The following is a 24,395-nucleotide window of genomic DNA, read 5'->3' on the forward strand; positions in this document are numbered from 1 at the left end:
AACCCTGAGATCATGACCTGAACTGAAATCAAGAGTCCAATGATTAACCCACTGAGCCACCCAGGCGCCCCCTTTTATCTCCTTTAAATCAGATTACTCTATTAGCATTGGAGATGGGGGGGGGAGAGGGAAGAAGGAGTTGAGAGAAGGAGGTATGAAAGGAAGGAAGAAAGGAAGGAAAGTAGGAAAGAAACATCTCAAATTGTATGAAGAATCTCAATGTTGTCACAAAAAAGGGAACTTTCAGTCTGATGTGTTTTAAATCAGAGAAGTTTCCAACTGGAAGAGAAGGACTCAGGGGGAATATGAAAACCATCTTTAAAAATGTGAAGGGCTGTTTCAGGAAACTGGGATTCAATTATCATGCGTGGTCTGAGAAGGAAGTTTAGAGAGACATATTTCAGCTTATTATCAAGAAAGTCTTGGGGCACCTGGGTGGTTCAGTCGTTAAGCGTCTGCCTTCGGCTCAGGTCATGATCCCGGGGTCCTGGGATCAAGCCCCACGTCAGGCTCCCTGCTCGGCAGGAAGCCTGCTTCTCCCTCTCCCTCTCCCCCTGCTTGTGTTCCCTCTCTCGCTGTGTCTCCCTCTGTCAAATAAATAAATAAAATCTTAAAAAAAAAAAAAAAAAGTCTTTCCAGCTTTGAAGTCCAGTTATGGGTGAGGCTGCCTGAGGACTTGGCGAGCTCCTGGCCCCAAGAGGTGCTCCACAGGATGCTGGGTGTCCAGCCCTCATAGAATAAGGATAAAAACAGGGACTGGTGCTTAAATTAGATGACCTTGAAAGTCTCTTCTGACCAAGAAGCTCCAGGAGGAATTCTGAGCATCCTCTTTACCACTGGGTCAGATCCTTTGGCAAGATGGCAACTTCCACTCCTTGCTCCTGGTGTCGCGAATCTAGTCTGCTTGCACATTGAATGGGGAGAAGCAAACTGAATAGTGTTTGGGGATAATAGGCCGACTTAGACAACCAGTAGACTGCGGTCAGAGTCTTTCAGAGCCAAGAGAGATCTATGTGAGTTCTAAAATTTGGAAGACTCACTTTTGTGAACTTCTGTCCCTGAGGGTCTTGGTCAGCCCTTACCTATAAGCAGAAGGCTGTGCAGTGTGATGAACAAGAGATCATCCCTGGGGGTGCCCGGGTGGCTCAGTCGGTTGAGCGTCTGACTTGATTTCAGCGCAGGTCATGATCTCAGGGTCATGAGATCGAGCCCTGCATCAGGCTCGCTGCTCAGAGGAGGGTCTGCTTCTCCCTCTCCCACTCCCCCTGCTTGTGCTCTATCTCTCGCTGTATCTCTCTCTGTCAAATAAATAAAATCTTTAAAAGTAAATAAATAAATAAAAATTAAAATACATCAATATAAATTCTAATGATTATGAACAGTTGAGGAACCAGAAATAAGAAAAGGATGCAAAGTATTTAGTGAAATCAAACCCTTACACAGTATAGGGTTTTGCTCACCAACATTAACTAAGCATGGGACGCTTCTGCCCCATCTTAAATAATCCCTGTTAGTTTTTCCATTCAACAATCTGTGTGATATTTATAGAACAGTGTGGAGATGATTCTTATATTTCTCTAAACATATACCTATGTGTGTATGTCTATGTTTATACATATGAAAATAATTAGGAGAGAGAGAAGAAACACATGAACGCTTTAAGGCAACAAAGGCCAAACAAAGTATCCAAACCTGTTAGAACTTCGGAATAGAGAGAGATGATGGTGGACTACTGTAACCAGGGACCCTTCTTACAGGTAGTAAGATCTGAGGAGGAAGTTGAAGATGATCGAATGCACAGAAAGGAGGAGGAGGGCCTTTCCAAAGTGGAGACAACAGAGTGAGCAAAACGTTGGTAGCAGCCATGAGCAGGTTCTGAGAACCCTGGTTTGGCTCCTCCGTTAAGTTAAATCTTACCTGTGTCTTTAAAAGGTGCCAAGGACCGTTTTCCTCATTTCCTCTGACTCCTGTCTGTGCTTTGGTGTCACTCGTGGTGCAGGGTGAAGGACTGGGCCTTTCTGATGAGTACCGGGCGTTCCCAAGGACACAGTGCTGCCAGAGATGAAAGCAATGTTGTCTCATTTCTTAAGTGCTGGGAGAGCAGAGCAGAGGGCCCTGCAGCCCACACGCTGTTCTGCTGGCTGGCGGGCTTGCCCGCTAGTTCCCCCCAGGCCTATAAATTACCCTCTCCACTCAAAGTGCCTCACACACTGCCAAAATGCATCATGTGGGGAGGTAACAATGGTCAGTTACAGTTTTATTGACATCTATGGAACAATCCAGAACTTAGAGTAAATTGAGCACACCAAGCAATTTGTATACCCTCTGACCATCTATTTCTCAGAACGAACAGGTGAAACTGTGGGTAGAACTTGCTATGCCCGAGACTGTTGGGGTGTGGGGTATTCCAGGGGGATAAAACCATCAGGGGCAGCCAAAGCCTGACCCTAGACCCGCCAACTGGGACTAGGCTGGAGGATAAAGCAAGATGGCCTGGACGATCTCTCCTCTCAATCCAGGTTAAAAGGCCAAGGATGGCTATAACCCTCCAGAACACACCCCCCACTGCCTACGGTGACACGAACTTGTTTCCTCCATGACCTTCCTGATGACATAAAGGAAGAGAGCAGAGATGATGCCACAGCAACCTCCTGGGCAGCCTGAGGAAAAGGAGAGAGTAAAATATGAACTTCATGACAAATTTTTGGTGCTCGAACAGACCATGAAAACAGGAGGGGTATATAGGGCCCACCACGTAGGAATTCAAGCTCATTTTCTGAACCTCCCCCTCTTGTTGCCTCCCTGCCTGCAGATGTTGGGCTCACCACTGCAAAATCTAAGGTAAGCAAAGTCAGCAGCTAGCTCCCAGGAGGCCCCCCATTGGGACCCCTTGGTTGGGTGGAGTCGCTGGAGGGTTCTGTGCAGTCCCAGGACTATAACAGCATAGGAGGAGGTGTGTGACCCAGATTTCAGGGCAGTGTCAGGAAAGACTGTGCCTCCTTGCAGTAAATAGGAGTTAACCTGGCAAAGCAGGGAGTAAATAGGCAAAGGGAAGATCACAGAGAAGGACTAAGAAATGAGTAAGGCCAGTGTTCTCAAGACCTTCAATGTGGTTGGAAGCAGAGGAGTGTGGTTGGTATACTGAAGGCGGTGAGGAGCTTGAGAGACTTTAGGTAACATAATCAGAGCTGTATTTTAGAAAGGTTCATCTGGCCACAGTGTAGGGGGGGAAAATGGACTGGGTTCAAGGGGATACAGAAGGCAGCAAAATTAGTTAGGAGCCTGTTACAATAATACAATTATTAAATAAATCAGTTTCTAAACCAAGCTGGCAACAGTCAGGAATAGAGAGGAAAGGCCAGACTCACGTTGTATTAAGGAGGCACAAAAGAAGAAACAGAACTAGGAAATGGACTGGATGTGGGAAGTGAGGGATGGGGATGTGAAGGACCATCCCCAAGCTTCAGCCGGAGCTAACGGAGTGGCTGGTGAGGCCACTAACAATTACTGGATCACACAGCATTGGTCAGGAAGCTGTATTCCAAGCATGAAGGGTTTTAATGCAAGGAATGGGGGGCTTACAAAATCTCAAGAAGGACTAGCAGTGGTCCTCAGAAGCTCTATGTTTGCTGTCCAGAGGAGAAACTATTTTAGATCTCAAGAATTTATAGAAAGCCTGGACCTCAGGCTGATGCAGGCAATCACCAAGAAGGAGCCGGCAGGTGTCTAGCCCGCCATTACCAGCCAGGTGTTCATCTGGGAGTTCAGCTGGAGAATGGAAGGCTGATTTGGGGAACACTGTGTGACATCCCCCTTGCCACCAAGGGGGATGTTCAATATATGCATCCAGACAGCATGAACGAGATCGTGGCTGGAAAGACATATTGGAAAGTTGTGGGGCTCAGAAATGAGGTCCCCCAGAGAGACTGTAGAGAGAAAAGTGAGAAATAAAGACAGTATCTGCCACTGGCCCAAATATAAGGCCACAGAGCAAGCTTCCCGATGCTGGCCAGCCACTCTCTCACCTTAGGAACTCCTTCATCCTACAGAGCAGACTCAGCCCCCAGATTCAGGCGGTCTCTGAGACTCCCACACCTCACGTTATCTAGTGCAGTATTGCCCAGGCCTGATTATGGAGTAGGATCAGCTGATTCAGTGTGCTGGCAAGTATTTTGAGCCCCAATTAGTTCAAAGTGGAAAGAGACAATGGTCAAGTGCAGGTGGGTGGGTGGGTAAGAAAATGGGCAGAATTAGGGCTTGAGGTACCAGCTGGGTAGGCTATTTTCTACATTAAATTTAAACCCTTCTATAACTGCAGCCCAGAAGGGAAATATGTCTGAGGAAAACCACATGATTCAAAGCAAATGAACTAAGCAATGCTTCTTTGTGCTAAAGATTTCATGGTCTGTCTCATCTGTCATTGGAGAAAAAAACTTTTGAAAAGAATGCATTTTGAAAAGCAATTCATTTTTATCAACCAAGTAATGTATATAAGATCATTCAAGGAAAGACAAAATAAACCAATATCAAAAGTGTGTTCTAAAAAACCAAAGATTCCCCTTGGAACTAAGATATCTCAAGGCATACTAAATACGTAATTTCTATAATTTCCCCCAGATGTAATCATTTGCTAAATCACAGTGGTGAAGGAGGGGACCAAGAAGAATAACACAGGTTGGAAGTAGCTTCCAGACGATTTCTCTTCCACTCTTTGAGTTTTATCCCACCTGCTACCAACAGCTCTTCCTTTTCCATCTTCTTCCAACTTCTAATCACTTTTATTCATTCTCTGAAGACTTTGACAATTGACCACGGCCACTTCTGCCTTTGTCCAATTCCAGGTCCATGTGAACACCCATCCAATACCTGGGCTACATCTCCAATAAATTCCTCCTTTCCTCCTAAAGGAAAAGAGGAGTATTCTTGGCCAATCCATCACCAAATATTGTTGATTTTAATTCCGAAAGTTTTGTCAAAACTGTTCACTTCTCTCTACTTTTCACCAATGCCATGTTCTACTCAAAGTTGTCCATTGCCTGAGCAGAGGCTATAACCTCTGTACAGATCTCCCACATTTATTCTCGTTCCCCTCTAGGGTTATGGTTTGATCATCTTATGCCTGTTGCTTAAAACTGAATATCTGAATAGATTCCAGTTCCTCACAGGGGAAGGTCCCAAATCCTTAGCATGGACTCAAGGCCCCCCAAGACTTGCCCTCCTCCGTTCCCTGCGGTTTCATCTTGCCCCATGCCTCTCCTTAATCCCCAAGCTTCAATCTTGCTGGTCTTATTTCAATTCTTTCCAGTTTCAGAGTCTTTGCCCACACTCTTCTGTTTGGATAGAATGGCCTTTCTCCATTACTTGACCGTCACTCCCTCCCCCAACTGGTTCTTTCTTAGCTCTAGTTGCTGCTTATTTACTTTAGATTGAAGGAAAAAATTAGAAGGCTGGGGACAGAAAGCATAAGCCCAGCCTGGTTTTGCATGTAACGAGTTTGCATTGGACACTTGCTCAATCTCATCCAACTTAATCCCATCTCAGAAAGAAATTATTTTACATCCAGAAGTAAATTGAGACACATGGATAAGAAATTTAGACAGAAAGAATTGCTTGAATCGTGGCCACTGTGGTCTGTTGTGTGGGTTCTGACCTGCTCAAGGGAATAGTCAGGAAGTGGATAGGAGCTAAAATCCACCTTAACTTTCTAAGCAACTCATCTGTGGGGACTGCCCCAGCTGAAGATGTGCCTTTTTTCTCATTTGCATAAAGTAGGGTTGGGACTAGTGATTTCCTGATTCACGTCCCCAAGATGTGGGCCCTTTAGTGATTTCCGTGGTGTCCAAAGAAATGGAATAGCTTGAAAGTCAACCAGATAAGAAAGGAGCCAAGACAAAGCCCAATGCTTGTGGCAGCCCCATTAGTCTGCCAAGAAGCAACTCCAACAGTTAAGTGTGAGGGAGAACAAAAGAGAAGATCTAAATACAAATTGAGCTCTGACACGGCAATTAAGGATATCTAACAGAATCTGTAAGTGGTTCCTTTCTGACTTTAAGAGGTCTCTTAGAAGTCAAGAAGGGTCAATCAGAGCCCCCAAATACAAATCTTGCTGTTTAACATTCCCAATAATCTCGACGTTAACCCCTCCGTTGCTTTCAGATCCCGCTCCACTTGCCGCAAAATTAAAATTAGAATCAATACAATGAGCCCTCAGTACGTAAAACAATTCAAGGCTCTATTTCAGCACGAAGCTTCATTTGAGCTGTAGGAATAAAAAGAAAAGACAGCCCTTTGTTCTCCTCATTTCACAAGCCTGCAAATGGCCTCTTAGCCAAAATAGCTCCTCTAATCTTTAAGTTTTAATTAGCTGCCCACAATTCATAAAATATCAGGAATTAAAATGCTGATACCTCATTCTCCTGAGAAATGGCACACAATTAACCTCTTTTTTCTGGTTAAAGACAGAAATGGAGAAAGGGTAATGACAAAATTAATCTATTCTGGTGGCGAGGGCTTCCATGGTGCTGGAAGACAGCCTCCGACCCCAAGTCAAAGGGAAAGCAGTTCCGAGCGTGGAGAAACAGCGGATTCGTGGCGGATAGCCTTGTGGATTGGTGACAAGTTCTAGCACGACACCATGCCAGGCATCCCAAATCTTACAAAAATGTGAAATGATTCTCCAGTTAACCGATCTAACCCATCTTCCTTTTTCCTCTGAAAATGGGTATACACATAGGCATTAAATAATGTCCGAAGCTCCAGCTTTCTATCGAGGCGGAAGAAAAGGTTAAGAAACGCACACTTTCCTGGAATGATCTCGAGATCAAAATAGACACCTGGCAGTAAAGTCAGATGGGGTTGCTGGTACTGAGTTTGTGTCTTTCTGGAATAATTATTCCCCCCAAAAGTAGATTTTGCTTTTTTTTTTCTGATGGTAAATATTTAAATAAGACTAGCCTTATCCATGTTCTCAATGAAGACATGAGGACACACGCGGAAAAGGGAGGCTGTAGACTCCCATCTGCTTGCTTTCAAACCCCACGGTGAAATCTCACTAGCTGTGTGATCTAGGGTAAGTTGCTTAACCTCTCTGAGCTTTTGTTATGTATCTGTAAAGGAAAGACAAAAACCTGTGTTGTGAGCATGAAGCAGAGAAAGCTTACAACACAGAACCTGACACTTCACTAGTGCTCATTAAGATTAGCTAAGATTATTGTCAATAGAGGAACCCAAATATCTTTAATGAGTACAAAGATACTGATTCATGTTAAGAACGCCCTGGTAATTCCAATTGCTGCTGTTTGTTCTTTAGGCAACAGCTTTACTGAGTTATAACTCATATGCGGTACAGTTAACCTGTTTAAAGTGCCCACTTCAGTGGTTTTTAGTATATTCACAGAGCTGTACAGCCCTCACCCCAATCAATTTTAGAACATTTCATTGCTGCGAAAAGAAACTCCATGCTCATTAGTTATCACCCCCAACCCCCACTTTGTCCTAGCCCTAAGCAACCACTAATCCACTTTCTGTCTCTATAGATTTGCCTATTTCGGATATTTCATAGAAACTGAATCATAGGATACGCAGTCTTTCTGTGAGTGATTTCTTTCACTTAGCATTATGTTTTCAAGGTTCATCCAAGCTATAGCATATATCAGGACTTCATTCCTGTTTATGGTAGAACAGTATTTTAATTATATGAGCACAGTTACATTGTGCTTATCCATTGTTATTTTTCCTTGATAGAGTAATTGTAAATTCAGTGCTAAATAATAAAAGCATAATAACGTATAATATCAACCTTCATCCATACAGAACTGCTTTCTAGCCTACAGAGTGTGTTGACGTATGTGATTTCATTTGAACCTGAACGACTTTATTTGCGGCTCACAACAATCCCGGGTGGCAGACTTTGTGCATTTCATAGATGAGCCTGAAGTTAGAGGTCATAACAAAGATTACATAGCCCCATAGTTACGGGCAGAGCTGGGACTCAAACTGACCTTCTGAGTAGAGTCCACACTTACATACAACCCTGCCCTGATACAATGGGCACCAGCCAGTCAAACAACCAGGGTATGTGAAGGTCCACAGCTTTGGGTACACTTTTTGTGTCTTGGAAGGAACTGAGAGAAGATAATAAATAAAAGCTCTTTACCGTGACCTCCACTTGCACACAGAATGGAGTCACTAGCAAGGCGGGACAGGATCTTGGCTCTGCAACTTCAAAGTGAATTTATCATTTATCATATCGCTGCTTCTGCTGGAGTTGACCCATTCCGTGAGAAGCAAAACAACAGGTCCCTTGTTAAGCGTTCCATCTTCCCATTCCCCCTGGCTAAGCGCCTAGTTAAGGTTCAACAATGATGCCATTTCTAAGCAGTACCACTGTGATCAGAGACACACTTGCCTGGTCTGAAGGGAGAAGGAGAATTTCCTTCTGTATTTAACCCCCCAGTCGAACCCCTATGCTTTGCTGCAAACGTGTATAATAGCCAGCTCCCTCCTGTTGTTTAAAGTGTCCTGCTCCTTTGGCTGCGGAGAAATGACCCCAAATTATTTTACTTTTCAAAAGACGTTTTTGAGAACTTTTTTTTAAAAGATTTTATTTATTTATTTGAGAGACAGGGAGCACAAGCCAGGGGGAGAGGCAGAGGGAAAGGAAGAAGCAGATTCTCCGCTGAGCAGGGAGCCCGACGTGGGGCTCAATCCCAGAACTCTGGGATCCTGACCTGAGCCAAAGGCAGACACTTAACCGACTGAGCCACCCAGGTGCCCTGCGAAATTTCTTTTTTAATCATCTTTTATTTCCCCCAAGCCTAAATCAAAATGATTTGTTAACAATAATCATTTATATACACAACTCTAGTGTGTATGGGTGTGTATACAAAACCTGGAAACCACTTTGGGAAAGGGGAAGAGAGAGAGAAAAAATAGGGTTTGAAATCCATCTGTGGATTTAAATTCCATAAAATAAGCTTATGACTGACCCCCTTCTCCCACTTTATACCAGCACAAGCTGATCTCCTTCCAGGCTGTTCTCCCCAGCAAAGACTCTTAGCCGCAAAACTCAAACCCGGCTGTGACTGGGGCTAAAAGTCTTGTAACCAAGAACTATGGGTTGCTCGCTTCTCTTGAAAGCCATGGTCAACCCAGCAAAGCTCCTCACAGGCCCAGAGAAGTTCAGCGGGCTGCAGCGCCTTCAGAATGGCTGGATAAGTAAATGCCATGCATGGGCTTGGCAGGCATGCCAGGGAGCTGCTGTGTGCGTAGCCTCCGGTCCACCCAGGGTGAGAAGGATGTGTGGCTGCAGAGGATCCTGGGCCAGACCAGCCTGGCAACTCTCCGCAGTCCTTGGTCCTTGTTTAGCCCAGACCCTTGCCCGGTGTCATTCGCAAATGGCCTTGGGGCCCTTGAGATACGTGGACTCAGAGCCCCGGTGCACTGACGTTGGAGAGTGCAAGCTGAGCCAGCATCCCTGTGTGGGTTCCATGGTGACTCTCGCCTTCGATGAGAAGAGACTTTGTTCCATTTTAAGCACCTGTTGCTCAGTTGCTTCCTTCCCCCAAGAAATAATGGAATCTTCTCTTGGTTTGTCCCCATTGATTGTTTCTGGATATCCCCAGCAGAGTTTCATCCTGGATTGACTTGTGTCCCCCCCGCAAAATTCAGATTTTGAAGTCCTAACCCCCAGTATCTCAGAATGTCACCATGTTTGTAACTAGAGTTGTTGCAGAGGTAATAACCCCATACAACTGGTGTCCTTATAAAGAGGAGAAATTTGCACAGAGATACACACAGAGGGAGAACACCACGTGAAGGTGAAGGCAGAGAGTAGGGTACTGCTTCTGTACACCAAGGGATTGTCAGCAAACCACCAGGAGCCAGGTGAGAGGCATGGAACGATTCTCCCTTGGAGCCTCAAAAGGAGCCAACCCTGCCAACACCTGGATCTTGGAATTCTTAGCTTCCACAACTGTGAGGCCACAGCCCCCAAGTCTGTGGTACATTGTCATGGCGACCCCAGCAAATGAAAACAGGCCCCTTTCCTTGGTTTTTGGAATTGCTTCCCATCTCGTCTTGTATCTTTTCCTCATGTCACGGGGATACCTGCCTCTTTCATTCCAGTCTCATTTGGGGGGGGGGGGTTCTCCTTCTGCTTTTGCAGGACTTTGTGAGAAGTTGGAGTGTGTTACGTTAAACCCAACTCTAGAGGCCTCTGCACAGCAGAGGATACTCAAACAGTGTTTCCTTTTAATAAATTCATTCCCTTTGTCTCTTTGTCCTAAACTTTCTGAGAGATGAGATACTTTCATATGACAAATAATTGGCACAGTAATATAACAAATACCTTTTTAGAGCTTAGTATGTACCAGCCTCTGTTTTGGTTACATATATTAGCAATTTAGGGATCACAGCTCTCCTATGAGGGAGATACTATCATCAGCAGCATCATCCCTACTTTACAGGCGAAGGAACTAAGGCAAGGGGAGATTGAATGACGTCCTCTATAGGGTCCGTGGCAAAGCCAGAGTCAAAGCCAGGCTGCGGGCTGGCACCAGAATCTGGGCTCTGCACCAGAATCCGTGCACCTTGTAAGCAGAATTAATGGCATGGGGCACCTGGGTGGCTCAGTTGTTAGGCGTCTGCCTTCGGCTCAGGTCATGATCCCTGGGTCCTGGGATCGAGCCCCGCATCAGGCTCCCTGCTCCGCGGGAAGCCTGCTTCTCCCTCTCCCACTCCCCCTGCTTGTGTTCCTGCTCTTGCTGTGTCTCTCTCTGTCAAATAAATAAATAAGACCTTTAAAAAGAAAATTAATGGCATGAATGTGGGGTTTTGAATATGGCCCATCCTTCCAGGTGTCTGTGATCTCTGCCCAGCCCAGTGTCCTGAATACGGGATGATGATACACTTCCAGCCCACTGCTGGTGGGTTGTTTTATACATAAGACTAGCAGGACTGGCAGCCACCAGCAGCTCTACTATGCAGAGCACAGCAACACGCAGCACCCCAAGGGCATCAATGTACCCATGTCAGTGGCCAGCAGAACCACAGGAGGGTCCATGCGGCCAAGCAGGAGATGAGAGAAACCTGATCAATGGGAGTTCCAATGGGGGTGCCCAGCAACCTGAGCCTTTTTTGTGAAAATACGTGAAACACCCCCAAGCAGGTAAGCAAGATTCTCTCCGATGGCTGAGGTCTTCAATAAATAGTTGAGGCAAAAGCCAGAAAATTATGAATTATTCCCAGTACTGTGACCCCATCTATACCTTCAGGTTGGTAAGGCAGAGTAAATCGCAAATAAGTGCTGATAGCGTATCAGTACTTCAAAATGGCAGAGCCCAGCGTCGGTTGCCCTTTTTTTCTTTAAGATTTATTTATATTTGACAGAGAGAGAAAGAGATTTATTTATTTATTTGACAGAGAGAGTGCACAAGCGGGAGGAGGGGCAGAGGAAGAGGGAGAGAGAGAGAATTTCAAACAGACTCCCCGCTGAGCATGGAGCCCCATGCAGGGCTCGATCCCATGACCCTGAAATCATGACCTGAACCAAAACCAAGAGTCCGACACTCAACCAAGTGAGCCACCCAGGCACCCCAGGTTGCCCTCTTCAAGGGAAGATACCCCCTGCCACCCCAGCGGAGGCTCTACGAAAAACTGAAGTCTATTCAGTGCCTCATCAGGCATCCCAAAGAGGTGTTTGCTGGAAATAGTGCAGCCCGCAACGCCAAGGGAAAGTTGCGCTGTGCTTCCAGCTCAGAAGCTGGTAGTGACACAAAATCCTCTACATATAGAGAAAGTAAGCCCTTTATTTAAGGCCCCCAGTGAACCAAAGAAAGGGCCTGGAAATGTAGCAGCTCCTCTAGGGGCCAGTGGTAGACACGGTCCAGGATCCAGAGTTGACAGGTCCCACCCTCAAGAATCTGTTCATCAAAAGGCCTGGACCTGATGATATAACATCGACAATGGACAGAAGAATGTTCTGGGAGCTGCCAGGTCCTGTGATGTCCAGCAACTGCGCTTCAAAGGGGACCTCCCACGCTCACCTACTGAAGACCAACACCTGCACAGGCTCGAAACCCCGCACGAATGAACGAAGTGATAATTGGTGGATTAAGGAAAATGTTTCCGGTATTAAGACATGTTTCTATTTGTGTTGGACTGTTTGCTGTCTTTCAAGCTCCCGGAACACAAAACCTTCATTTAGCTCTTAATCTCTCAGTTACACCTGGAAGGTTTTTTAACACATGTTTATCTAGAAAGTGATTTGAATCTTACTTTTAAAAATAGCAGTCAGAACATCTTAAGTAACTTGAAAGATGGAGAGAATGTTACTGCTGTTGTTGTTAAGACATTTATTGAATGTCATTACACGGAATGACACCATGTAACGTGTGACCACGATCCTAGCTCCTGGGTTTGTGACCTAAATTAACCTGGGTTAGTGCTCTGGCAGATCCTGGTCTCCAAAATGCCTCAACTTGTCTCTGTCAGACCAAGACAAACCATGCTCATTATGGAGCACTAATGAGGAGACCCAGCTTCCTGCTCTTCTGCTCTGTTATGTTGAAGGGTTAGAGCATTTTTGCACCGTGTTTTTTAAATTATGCAAGTGAGAAATTTTATAAAATGCAGATAAGCAAAAAAGAAAACACTGAAAATCATCCACAGTCTTAGCTTAGCCACACCACCTTTTCAGTCTCTCTGGAAGAGTTGCTTATTGTCAAATCAACAGAGGTCAAGAAGCATTTCTTGAGAACCTAAAATGGTTCTGGCACGGGGGCTAGATGACATAAAGGCATAGAAAAGGAACAGAAACCTCAGTCTAGAGCCTCAGAAGAGTTCATTCTCTTGGTAGGGAATATAATAAAAACAAAAACAGCCAGGGGCTGAGCTGTGGTGGTGAGCCACTTGGGGGGTGGGGGTGGGGAAGGAGACATGTAAGGGGAGGAGAGCTGTTATTATTTGTTGAATAAATAGGCATTGAGTACCTGCTATGTGCTCTCTGCTATGAACATGGAGTGAGGTCTTCAAGAAATAATAGTAACCAGTAAGGAAAAAAGACCTGTGAGATTCAACAAAATATTACCTACATGGTTACATGGACAAGAGGAGATGGAACACTTAAACTTCCCTGGGGAGCCAGGAGGAGCTGATGCGGACAGCGCTTCCCCAGGGCCCAGGTGCGCTTACTGAACGCGCCGCGTGCCTGCCGCTGAGCGCTTGTCATATGTGACCGGCTGACTTCTCACCATAGGGCCAGAAAATAAGTCATTTTTTTAAATGAAAAAAAAAGAAAAGAAGTTATTTACTTTTTCTCTATTTTGCACCTGGAGAGAGTGAAACTGAGCAGGGTTATAGAATTTAGGAACATTACTCTGCCAACAGGTGGAGCCAGAGCGGAGGCTCGGGCCCCTGGCCCCAGGGGCTGGGCTCTGGACCACGCCCCAGGCCATACGTATACACACCACAGGCAGGGACAACTTGGTCCCTTCCGCCTTCTCCTCTCTCTCCTGCTGGGACGCATTTCCTCCTCCTCATCCGCTGCAGTCAGAAAACCCGCGGAGTTGGTGTCCCTTCGGTCAGTTTTCACAGTGTGAGAGTTTAAGGCTATGAACCACAGACTGCTGCAATGAGCCTCAGCTCAGATCCTGCAGCCAGGTTGGCTGGGGGGAACAGGCCCTCCATTGCCCACCACGCATGCAGCTGAGAACTGATTTAAAAGGAATAAAGTGGGGGCCTGGGTGGCTCTGTTGATTAAGCGACTGCCTTCGGCTCAGGTCATGATCCTGGAATCCCAGGATCGAGTCCCACATCGGGCTCCCTGCTCGGCAGGGAGTCTGCTTCTCTCTGACCCTCCTCCCTCTCATGCTCTCTGTCTCTCATTCTCTCTCACACAAATAAATAAAATCTTTAAAATAAATAAATAAATAAAAGGAATAAAGTTGTATTCAGGCTGTCTTGAAGTCTCTCTCTCTGCCTGAGATAAAAGCCCTTCTTGTTCCCACCCTCACCTTCACCACCACCAAAGAGAGGATTTGACTGCCCTGTTCCAGCCCGCCTGCTTCCTTCTCTCTCTTGTTTTTATCCTCTTCCTCTCGTTCTGTGAGCCCAGCACCACCCCACCGTGGAGGGTGACCAGTGCATGCCCCTCCAGCCATTCCAGATCACATGCCCTCTTCCAGCCCCCACCACTACTCAATAATACTAGCATTTTCTTGCCGGAACATGGAAACTCTGAAGTATCTCTTCCTGAAGTCAAAGCCACCGTTTGGAGTGGGTGGCATCTTGCCATAAGGAAATGAGCACACATTCAAAACAGAAAGTGAAAGCTGGACCCCAGAGTCACGTGCCCCATGGGCAGCAGCTAGTGCACCCTCTGGGAGGTCGAAATGGGAGAGAGCCAGATTCGCTTCAACTGTGGGAAAGGTTTCATGCAGAAGAAAAGCTTGAGAGACCATTTGAAAGATGGCTATGAATTTGAAGAGACGCAAGAGGAACAAGATGTACAATAAACAAGCATCCAATTATATTTTTTCTGAGCAATTGACCAACTTGACAGAAGAAGATGCTTCAAAGCGAAATGTTTCCATGCGGCTATATACCTGTATTTCATTCCTACCTGATCAATAGCTTGATCTACTCAACAAATCAGGGCTTCATTTTATGAAAAAGCATAAAACCAAATTTTTCTGTGAATTATTGTTCCTAAAATAAGAGATCAGACCAATCGAATTTAGATACAGTTCATGCACGTAACAGTAAAGTCCTTTACAATCGTATCTTTAGAACTTCCTTCGATTAGGGAATGAAAACATCATCGCTATTGGGTGAGATTATCTCTGAATACTTTACGGGACACTAAATATGGCTTCAAATTTCAGCTCAGGTTTACAACTGGCTAAGAGAAAAAGAAAGAAAAAAGGACAGGTAATGTGTTCTTTTAAAAGCTTAACAATAGCGTGCTTAATGACACCGTATAAAATGAAATATATAGACATCCATGCTTGTATGAAAATTATTTACTTCAGGATACACTAGAAGCTAACAGACATTTGCTCTGAGAAAAGCATTTAGGAAAAAAAAAGAAAGTAGTTTACTTGCAAAGAAGTTTAGTAAAGGAGAGTCCAAGTTTTAAAAAAGAGTAGCTTAAAAACAAAAAGCAAAAGCAAGCAAAAAACTGAAATAAGCAACGACAAGAATTGAAACACACCCACATCTACAGGCAAGATAAGCAATGTGACCAAGTTTACATTTAGTCTGTTCGTGGTGGGAAAACAGAGATTTTGTCACAGTATTTTATCTACAAAGGTCACCACATATCTTCAGACATCAACATTGAAATTGTCATGGATGAAATTATCTCTGATGCAGAGTCAATAACTTCCAGGAACAAGTATGGTTTCATTTATTATGGGGTCTCTAACCAGACAGGGGAATCCTCTGGTAGACTGTCTTGCTTTATCTCAGGATGCAAAGTGCCTTTTAAAATTTTTGTCTGATCAGAGTACATGATTTCTCATGCACACTAACTCATCCCAGAGGCAGGGTCAAATGCTGTATTGTTTATAGACATACTTACTGTTAAGAGATAATAGGATCCATCCCAATAAGGCCACCATCCTTTTTATGGTCTCTGCCAACAATGTTCACGCCCCATTGTGCACTGATGCCAGCCCCCGTGACCATCTCACGTGACCTCAAGGAGAAATCAAAAACAAGAAGAACTGGAAAACCAATTAAGCAGAGGCATGCAGGCAATATTTTTGAACAATCAGATATGATAGAAACATAAGATGAACTAAGGGTCTTTCTCATGTCCATGTGGTAATCAGAAACTTTAATTTTTACAACCAAACAGATTATACCTTATGATGCACAGCTATTTGGAGAACTGCTTGCAAGTACGCGTAACCCTTCCCCACCCCACCCCACCCCTTTTTTTTTGGTATATATAACCCCCTGTAGCAAACAAGCCTCAGAACAGAGCCTCCGAGCCATCTGGAAGACTCTCCCAGGCTATCGTCCTCAGTAGAACAATGGATAAAGCATTTACTAACCTACTTTGAGGTTGGTTTTCTTTCAATTGACACCATGCTGCTCCACCTGCTTCCTTCCTGAGCAACACTTACAAAGCAACCACAAGTCTGATTTTTTGAAAGTGTCTGAAGGATGTGAATATGTCACCCAACCTTAACATAAAGATTATTTTGATCTGAAGGCACTTGATAAGAAACTATCTGCTCTTCCCCATTTGCCCAAAAGCAGAACATCAATTTGTAAAGATGTTCCCGCCAACTCCCCCATCTCCTACCAGGAAGGAGAGAAGTTAATCACCAAAGACAACAGGACACCCCAATCAGCCTACAAATGCCACCAGAAGAATCTATGTAACCAACTTTACTAACTAGCCTTATTTGCCATTAGTTTCCTATACGTTTACCTTCCCACAATTTGCCACCCTAGAAAGGTAGTTTTTTCCCTTTGTCTTGTCACTTCTCTACAAATGTATTGTTCTGTGGTTAAGATGCTATAGAAGTCTAAATTCTAACCAGCCTTTTTTTTAAAAAAAAAGATTTTATTTATTTATTTGACAGACAGAGACAGTGAGAGAGGGAACACAAGCGGGGGGAGTGGGAGAGGGAGAAGCAGGCTTCCCGCGGAGCAGGGAGCCCGATGCGGGGCTTGATTCCAGGACCCTGGGATCATGACCTGAGCCGAAGGCAGACGCACTCAACGACTGAGCCACCCAGGAGCCCCTCTAACCAGACCTTTGAGCTACTCGTCACTGAGTGCTCCCACAAGTGTGTGCAGTGCACAGATTCATAAACTTCTGTTTGTGTAGGTTCTTTTCTTGTTAATCTGTCTTTTGTCAGTCTAAATGCTAGGACCCCTGCTGAGAAGCTAAGAGGGTAGTGGGAAAAAGTTTTTTTTCCTCCCTTACATCCCAAAGGTCCTCATAAGCACGGATAAATCTATTCAACTGCAATTCTCCAATTTACCCAATCTTGGTCAGACAATTTTCTATCACAAGATAGGCCAAATATCTTATCACAACTCCTCTTTTACCTCTCCTGGCTTCATCTAAACCTGTTCTTCTTGTAGCATCTCCCTGGAAATCATACACTCCTGCAAAACAATAATTTGAAGACGGTAATCAAGTTACTCTTAGTTTTCTTTTATCTTGGCAAGTCTATTTCATGAGCTTTTGTTGTTTTTGTTTTGTTTTTTTAAAGTTTTATTTATTCTAGAGAGGGAGCATGTGAGCATGAGCAGGAAGAGCAGAGGGAGAGGGAGAGGGAGAGAGAATCCCAAGCAGGCTTCATGCCCCCTAGCACCAAGCCAGAGGTAGGGCTTGATCTCACAACCCTGAGATCAGGACCTGAGCTGAAACCAAGAGTGGGGCGCTTCACCGACTGCACCACCCAGGTGGCCCATTTTTGTTGTTTTTAAGATAAATCTCCTCTTCCTTAATCATGTTTTTTTCTTTGTTAACCCTTTCCTCTTAAATTGAGTTAATCAAAACTGAACAAAATGCTCTAACATGAATCGCACTAATGCAGTGTATAAAAGAATTACTCCTTTATTTTTGTGGCTCATTTCATTTTGATACATCTCAGAATTATGCTGGCTTTTCACAATGGCACACCTATGTATCTTTTTTTTTTTTCATTTATATTCAACTTTGCCTCCTACCTGATAGAGTTATTGACAAGTTTAGTAGGATTATGCATGAAACATGCTCATCAGAATTCCCAGCACACAGAGAGCACTCCAGAAATGGTGACTCTGGATATTCTTGATAGAGAGTCAATGAGTATGTAGGGAGAGGGGTTGCTCAAAATGCACCGTAGAATATATTTCAGCAATGAATAGTCAAATAGTCATGCACCCTGCTATAAGACAACTCATATATGGAAATTGGAGTTTATGGAATTGGAGTTTATGGAAGTAATACGTGACTTGGGTGTCTGTTGTGAAGAAGACCCTTGTCTTTGCTCAGATTGTCCTGCTTCACTCCCTGGACCCACACCTAGGACCGCAAATAATACTGCAAGATTTCAGTTGGATCAGTGAGCTACACTTACACAAGGTAATCCATTCTGACACCATGTATTAAGGACTATCGTGTAGGAGCTGTACGTTCCTGGAATCTGAGGCAAATCCAAACAGGAGTTGTATTTCTGACCAAGGTTCAACATATAAATCTGAGATAGGACAACAGATACAACAGAAAACTAAACAGCTATAAACCACTATACAGTTAAAAGAGTAGACCCATAACCCAAGACTAATAAAATGGGTATTAAAGTATGTTAAATATTGATTACACAAAAGGCCCCCAATGAATTATTAAATGCCCACCTAGTTTTATTATATATATAACAATTATAACAGCTTCACTCTTACTTCCACCCTAAAATGAATATAGTACCCAGGATAATTAAGGAATAAACAGTCATTTAGCAATGTGCTTGTGGCTCCCTTAGAAATTTGTCACATGAGCCAGATATCCCAGGTTTCTTCCTAAAAACTTTTCAAGGAAATGTGGAAAGATGCCTTTCCCTTTCCACACTGGATAAATGGCCTGAAGCAGGAGTAGACATTCACAACTTTTTGTTGCCCGTAGAGAACTGGGCTGAACATAACTGATAAATGTGCGAGGTGATCACATTCTTTCCATTGAAAGCATTTCTTTTCTAAAGTAAGGGCTGACTCCACAACCTTCACCCCTCACCCTTCACCCCCTCCTCAGTCCTAAAGAGCTGTTCCAGTGCAGGTGTCAGGGGTCCCCTAGAAGACAAATCATGTTCAGTCCTGCTCAGACTTCACTCTGGGAAGTAACAGTGTTTGAGATCTATCAGAGCACTTCACACATCAATGAAAAGCAATAAAAGTGATCAGATTACATCTCTAGACTTTACTTCTTAAGGTAAAAAAATATATATATATAATATAATTATTTTAAAATATACACATACATAAAATATTTTAAGTGCTCCCTATCTTCTTTGTGTTCATTCCTCGCTCCCACAAGGCCAGCAAAACCCTTTCCGACCACACCCCAGCGGGGGCCTGCCCAAATGATCCCCTTTTACCTTTCCCCCTTCGGACTTCTAACCTGATATGTGCCTCTAGCCTCCCCCAATACCAAATGTCCACTAGCCAGTACCTGATCTTATTGTCTGCCCCGCAGGGTAGCCAATCCTCAGGTTGTCTGAAATGGAACAACCCCTCACACTTTCAGTGTCCACATCATTCCCTTGCATTTAAACATGCAGAGAGCTGGTTGCACCCCAGTTTGGTCTTCCCCCTGTCCAAGAAATCTTTCTCTGAGGGCCCAACCAAGACTTACTTCTCCATAATGCCTTTTCGGATTAACCAGCAAAGGCTTTTAGTTTCTTCCTATAGCTCCCCTCATTTTTTTTTTTAAAGATTTTATTTATTTATTTGAGAGAGAGAATGAGAGAGAGAGCACATGAGAGGGGGGAGGGTCAGAGGGAGAAGCAGACTCCCTGCCGAGCAGGGAGCCCGATGCGGGACTCGATCCCGGGACTCCAGGATCATGACCTGAGCCGAAGGCAGTCGCTTAACCAACTGAGCCACCCAGGCGCCCCTAGCTCCCCTCATTTTTATGCACACATCTTAACCAAACATCGCAACAACTATTCAGGTACAGTAACATTTAAGAGGTGGCAGATGTTAGATGCCTGACGTACGTTAGGTTTAATCTTTGCACTCCTACGAGGACTATTATATGTAAAATGAAGATAATGATGCATACTTTATTAGGTAATTATGAAGATCTAATAATTTCTGGCACATAGTGGGAGGTCAATAATCAATGCTCAATTGATAAACGAATTAATAACGTGAGAGCACACAGTACTTCACAAATGCGAAGTACTCTCACAAAACAATAGAACCAGAAGATATGCAAGACCTACTTGTAAATCCCAAGAGGGATTGTCTTTCATGTGCTGACCAGCAACGCACCACCCCCACTACACTGCATATTCCTTTTCTAGTGAGTTAAGAAATTGAAATTTCTTCCTCCTTTAATTTAAATCTACATCCTTGCAACTGCTCCTCCTGGGTCCTGGCTCAGCTCCCAGGAGCCACACAATATAGAATAGGAGGGTTTAGGATTAGCTAGGGGAGTTGATCCCACCCCCAACAACACACTCACTGTGAAAGCAAAAGAGGCCCAGAAAAAGATGTATTTCGAGCACGTGTCAAAGTTTTATTTCAGACTTGCAGGATAAAAGACAGCAAAAGGAAAAAGCTTGTTCACAGAAACAGTCTTAGGAAAGGGCTCTTTTAGAAACACAAAGGAATGTCTAGAATAAGTGGATCCTCAAACTTGAGCTGCTTCTGAATCTCATTCGCAGGGCTTGTTAAAACACCTAAGGCTAGAAACCAGTTTCTGATACGGTAAATCTGAGGTGGGGCCCAGAATTTGCATTTCGAACTAGTTCCCAGTGGAAGAAGAGGTTGCTGGTCCAGAGACCACACTTCGAGAACCACTGGTCTACCCTCCAAATAAAGTTGTTTAGGTGCAAGATGTCAATTTAATAGAGCTGTGATGCCGCCACGCCTCTACCCCTTTGGCCAGTAACCCTGATTATGCCCCCGGAGCGGCCCAGCGTGCGCCTCTAACTGGAAACACGGAGCCGCCAGGTTCCATTACGGGCAAGGCCCGCTGGGGGCCGCTCGATTCAACAGCAGAGTCTTGCTTTTCAAACTGGGAGGTTCTGGGGAATGAAATTTGGGGTGAAGTTGTCTTTTTCGCTCGGCGAGACACATGGAGCGCTTCCTCACAGCAGCACCTGCGCGCACCACCCTCCAGTCGCCGGGGGGCGCAGCGGGACTCCGGGGGGCGCAGGCCCTCCCGCCCTCCAGGCTCCGCACGGCGCACGCGCAGCAGCGCCTCTGACGCCCGCCAGGAAGGCGCCCCGGAAGTGGGGGTGTGGGGCGGCCGCTGTCCGGGGGGCGCTGAGAGTGGCTGTTTCCACTCCTCGCTCGCTTATCTTTCAAGTCCTTGTTTTCAAGTGGGCTGGCGTTAATAAGCCGGGTTACTCGGGATAAGGCATTCACCCGCAATTTGACTCCAGTCGGACTAAAAAGGAGCACTGCCGAAACCCGGGATCGAACCAGGGACCTTTAGATCTTCAGTCTAACGCTCTCCCAACTGAGCTATTTCGGCGCCCTCTCACTTCTCTTTAGAGTAGACTATTACTGAACTATTCACGTCCGCCCCTTCCGTCCCTCCTCATCACTTGAGAGCGTTCCTTCCTGGTCGCGTTAAAACGGTTACATCAGAGTTCCGCCTTGCTCTTTACAAGCCATGGTTAGATGCAACGTAGACGCCACTTACTTCCTTCAACATAATCCGAATTTCTGACTTAAATTATGAACAGGGATCCCGAGCGCGCCCGAGCGCCAGCTGCTGGGCTCCTCTGCGGCTCCGCGGGCGGGCTCATCCTCCCGCGCTGGCCCCCGCCTTCCTCGAGCGGCGTGGTCCCCTGGGCGAGCCCCCTGCCCCGGGAGGCGGGCCCTTCCCCGCCGATCCGCGCCTGCCTGCGATCGTGCACATTTGTCATCACTAAGATGAAGGAGCGGACAAGGCCGTGGAGGCAGGATCGCAGCCTCCCTGTGATGCCGGGTCCTCGGAATGCCCCTTGAGCCTCCCACCACTGTGCACGGAGTCGGCCTGGCACACCGCGGGCCCTCCATATAATGCTTGGCGAGCTCATTAGGGACGATTTCCCGATGCCAAAGCTGCTTCCTACACCAGTAGACGGATGTTTCCCAAGCATCCGCTACGTGCCAGGCACAGACATTCTACAAAGCCCAAACATCCTATTGGAATTTTTTTTTCTCCAATTAATTTGTGATTCTCTAAAAGCAGTAATGATTACCGTAACGCCCTTTTAGCCCGCCCCATAGAGCTTTGCATTTAAGTGGAACTCTTACGGGCAATTTTGAGGGATGCATGGATGAGTGCCTTTGAATGTGAAAGAAAAAAGGGAGATAAGGGATTGAATATTGGAAGTGTTTGCAATCTCTAAGGTGTAGAGTCGCTTTCTGAGTTTATTTGTTGTGTCAAATCCAGATAAGAGAAGAGCTTGGGATTTCAAAGAAGTCATGGCTAAGGAGGGGAAAGAGACCCAAGAAGACTTGGGGACGGACGTTGCTCTGTGAGGGCTTTGTGGGGATTAGTGTGGGAGAAGGGGCAATTTGGAGCAGGTGCCTTGTGCAGATCATACCTAGAGAGATGAGAAGAGAGGACTTTCACAGGCTTTCTTGTGAGTCATGAATGTAGCTACCTTTCGCATTGTCCTCAAAACACTGCAGGAAAGACCTGAACCTGGCTGACTGGGAAAGTGGCAGGTAAGTTTTGATGAGAGTTGAGGTGGGAGTCGGGGAGAAGAAAAGGCCCAGCATCTGAGGGGAGATGGAGGGAAAAGGATAGGACAGAGAAGAGAAGGAAGAGCACCACCAATCAGCTTTACATTTCAAATGTGATGTGGTCAGATCCTTTGGCAAATTACAAGATCATAGGAACTACATTGTAGTAGAGATCATTTGTTGAGTAAAGGTGGATTTCAGGATGTTAAGTGTTGCGATGTATGTCAGGATGAACGGGGTGGCCACGTAGCTCCATTTGCCCAGGACACTCCTTGTTCACACCTGTCATCCCAGAACCCTGCCCCAGAAGTACCTCCTTCACTCTTACAAGTCTCCTGGGACTGGAAAAATAAACGATGTAATCACCCCATTTATAAACAGTGAAAAAGACCCACAGCTTGATGCTGCATTATGAACGCTACCAGTTTCACCATTAGCGAAAAGATTTTTAACATCAGCTCAGTATTTGTTGTTGCTCTTTTACAAAGGAGATTGAAGGTTCCCAGGATTTAGTGTCATCGTTCCCAAACTGTGCAGCAGAGTATTTTCCATTTTTGAGGGAAACACAGTGATAACTGGCCATCTGTGGGACACTGCTCAAACTACTAGGTAGTTCATAGTTTCAGCAATAGATCACTCTACATTGCTTTCAGTGACGTCATCACTCTGCAAAACTGGCTTTTTAGAATTTCTGATAAAAAGTAATTGCCCGGGGCACCTGGGTGGTTCAGTCCTTAAGCGTTTGCCTTTGGCTCAGGTCATGATCCCAGGGTCCTGGGATCGAGCCCCGCATCGGGCTCCCTGCTCGGCGGGAAGCCTGCTTCTCCCTCTCTCACTCCCCCTGCTTGTGTTCCCTCTCTCGCTGTGTCTCTCTCTGTCAAATAAATAAATAAAGTCTTAAAAAAAAAAAGTAATTGCCCATGAAAATAAATGTATTCTAGGAAATAGACATGGTGACATCCAATCTGCTTCAAGGCTTGAGAAATTGTGCACTACCCAACAGGTGCACACACCCCATTGTTAAGTAATGATGGTTATTTAAGGATGAAGTAAAAATGTAACTTTCTTTCAATTTATGTATAGAATTCTGCCAAACAGTTACAAAGCTTTTGGACATAAATACTTTAATAAGTTTTGGGCCTGAATATTTAATAAAAGGAACTGTTCAGGATTTCTTTTGGTCTGGGGGCGTTGGAAAAAATTACGAAGACTCTGAGAGTATAATGAAAGTTTGAAGACCTCTCGCGTAGTGCCTTAATGTTGATAGCAGAAATGGAAATTATTACTGAATTTGGGAGAAATGTGGCTTTGTTCAGCAAGATTGCAGAGGCAAGAAGAACCATTAGAAATTCCACAGAGACCAAGTGCCAAGGGCTAAAGCGAAGTGAAAATCTGTGCACACACATCACAATAAGGGACAGATGATAAAGACGTTGGCACTCAAATGAAGATAAAACGTTGAAGACTCCATGTTGAAAAGAAGCGTTGTGTAGGCTGCTGCAGTCCTATCTTCCAAATTAGCCCTAGGATTTTGGCAATCCAGTCTAATTACCTATGATAACTATGAAAACTAATTACAACTACTAACTGGAAGACCTAAGAATAATACTACTAAAGAAAATATGTTGTATATAGTTACAGCATCTAATAAATTTTTAAGCTGCTGTCAATTGATAATTTGTCCTTAGTTGTGTGTGTGTGTGTGTGTGTGCGTGCACACACACACACACACATACAAATAGCACTTATTTTAAGTAGCCTCTGATTTCAATCAACATTTCTCAAAAGTGTTAAAAAGCTGGGAATGTATCAAAAGGACATAGAGCTAGTTTGAAGGGGCTGCTGGCCATAGCTGAGCCAATCAGGGCACCAAAATAAATAAGGAAATTAACAGATTATTTACTCTTTGGATAAATAAAGATCCACAAGTACGATAATAGAGGGGAGATGACTGGGGATTCTGGTTTACAGGTGAATGACTTGCA

At 44.9% G+C, this 24,395-nt stretch overlaps 1 long non-coding RNA gene and 1 other non-coding gene across 2 annotated transcripts in view; both read right to left on the reverse strand.

Moving 5' to 3' along the window:
- Nucleotides 1-21,754, reverse strand: part of LOC145720682 (uncharacterized) — a 32,628-nt gene extending 10,874 nt beyond the window's left edge. The window contains exons 1-4 of the long non-coding RNA XR_014143851.1: nt 21,377-21,754; nt 15,581-15,697; nt 2,574-2,660; nt 1,918-2,052 (exon numbers count right to left, since the gene is read on the reverse strand). This is a non-coding gene — a long non-coding RNA (uncharacterized LOC145720682). The remainder of the gene's footprint in view (nt 1-1,917; nt 2,053-2,573; nt 2,661-15,580; nt 15,698-21,376) is intronic.
- TRNAF-GAA (transfer RNA phenylalanine (anticodon GAA)) lies at nt 21,133-21,205 on the reverse strand. Its single transcript has one exon. It is a non-coding gene; the product is annotated as a tRNA-Phe (tRNA).
- Nucleotides 21,755-24,395: the final 2,641 nt, after the last annotated feature.

Source organism: Leptonychotes weddellii, chromosome 3 (assembly GCF_054177405.1).
Source record: "Leptonychotes weddellii isolate Sample4059 chromosome 3, ASM5417740v2, whole genome shotgun sequence".
In the NCBI taxonomy this organism is placed as follows: domain Eukaryota; kingdom Metazoa; phylum Chordata; class Mammalia; order Carnivora; family Phocidae; genus Leptonychotes; species Leptonychotes weddellii.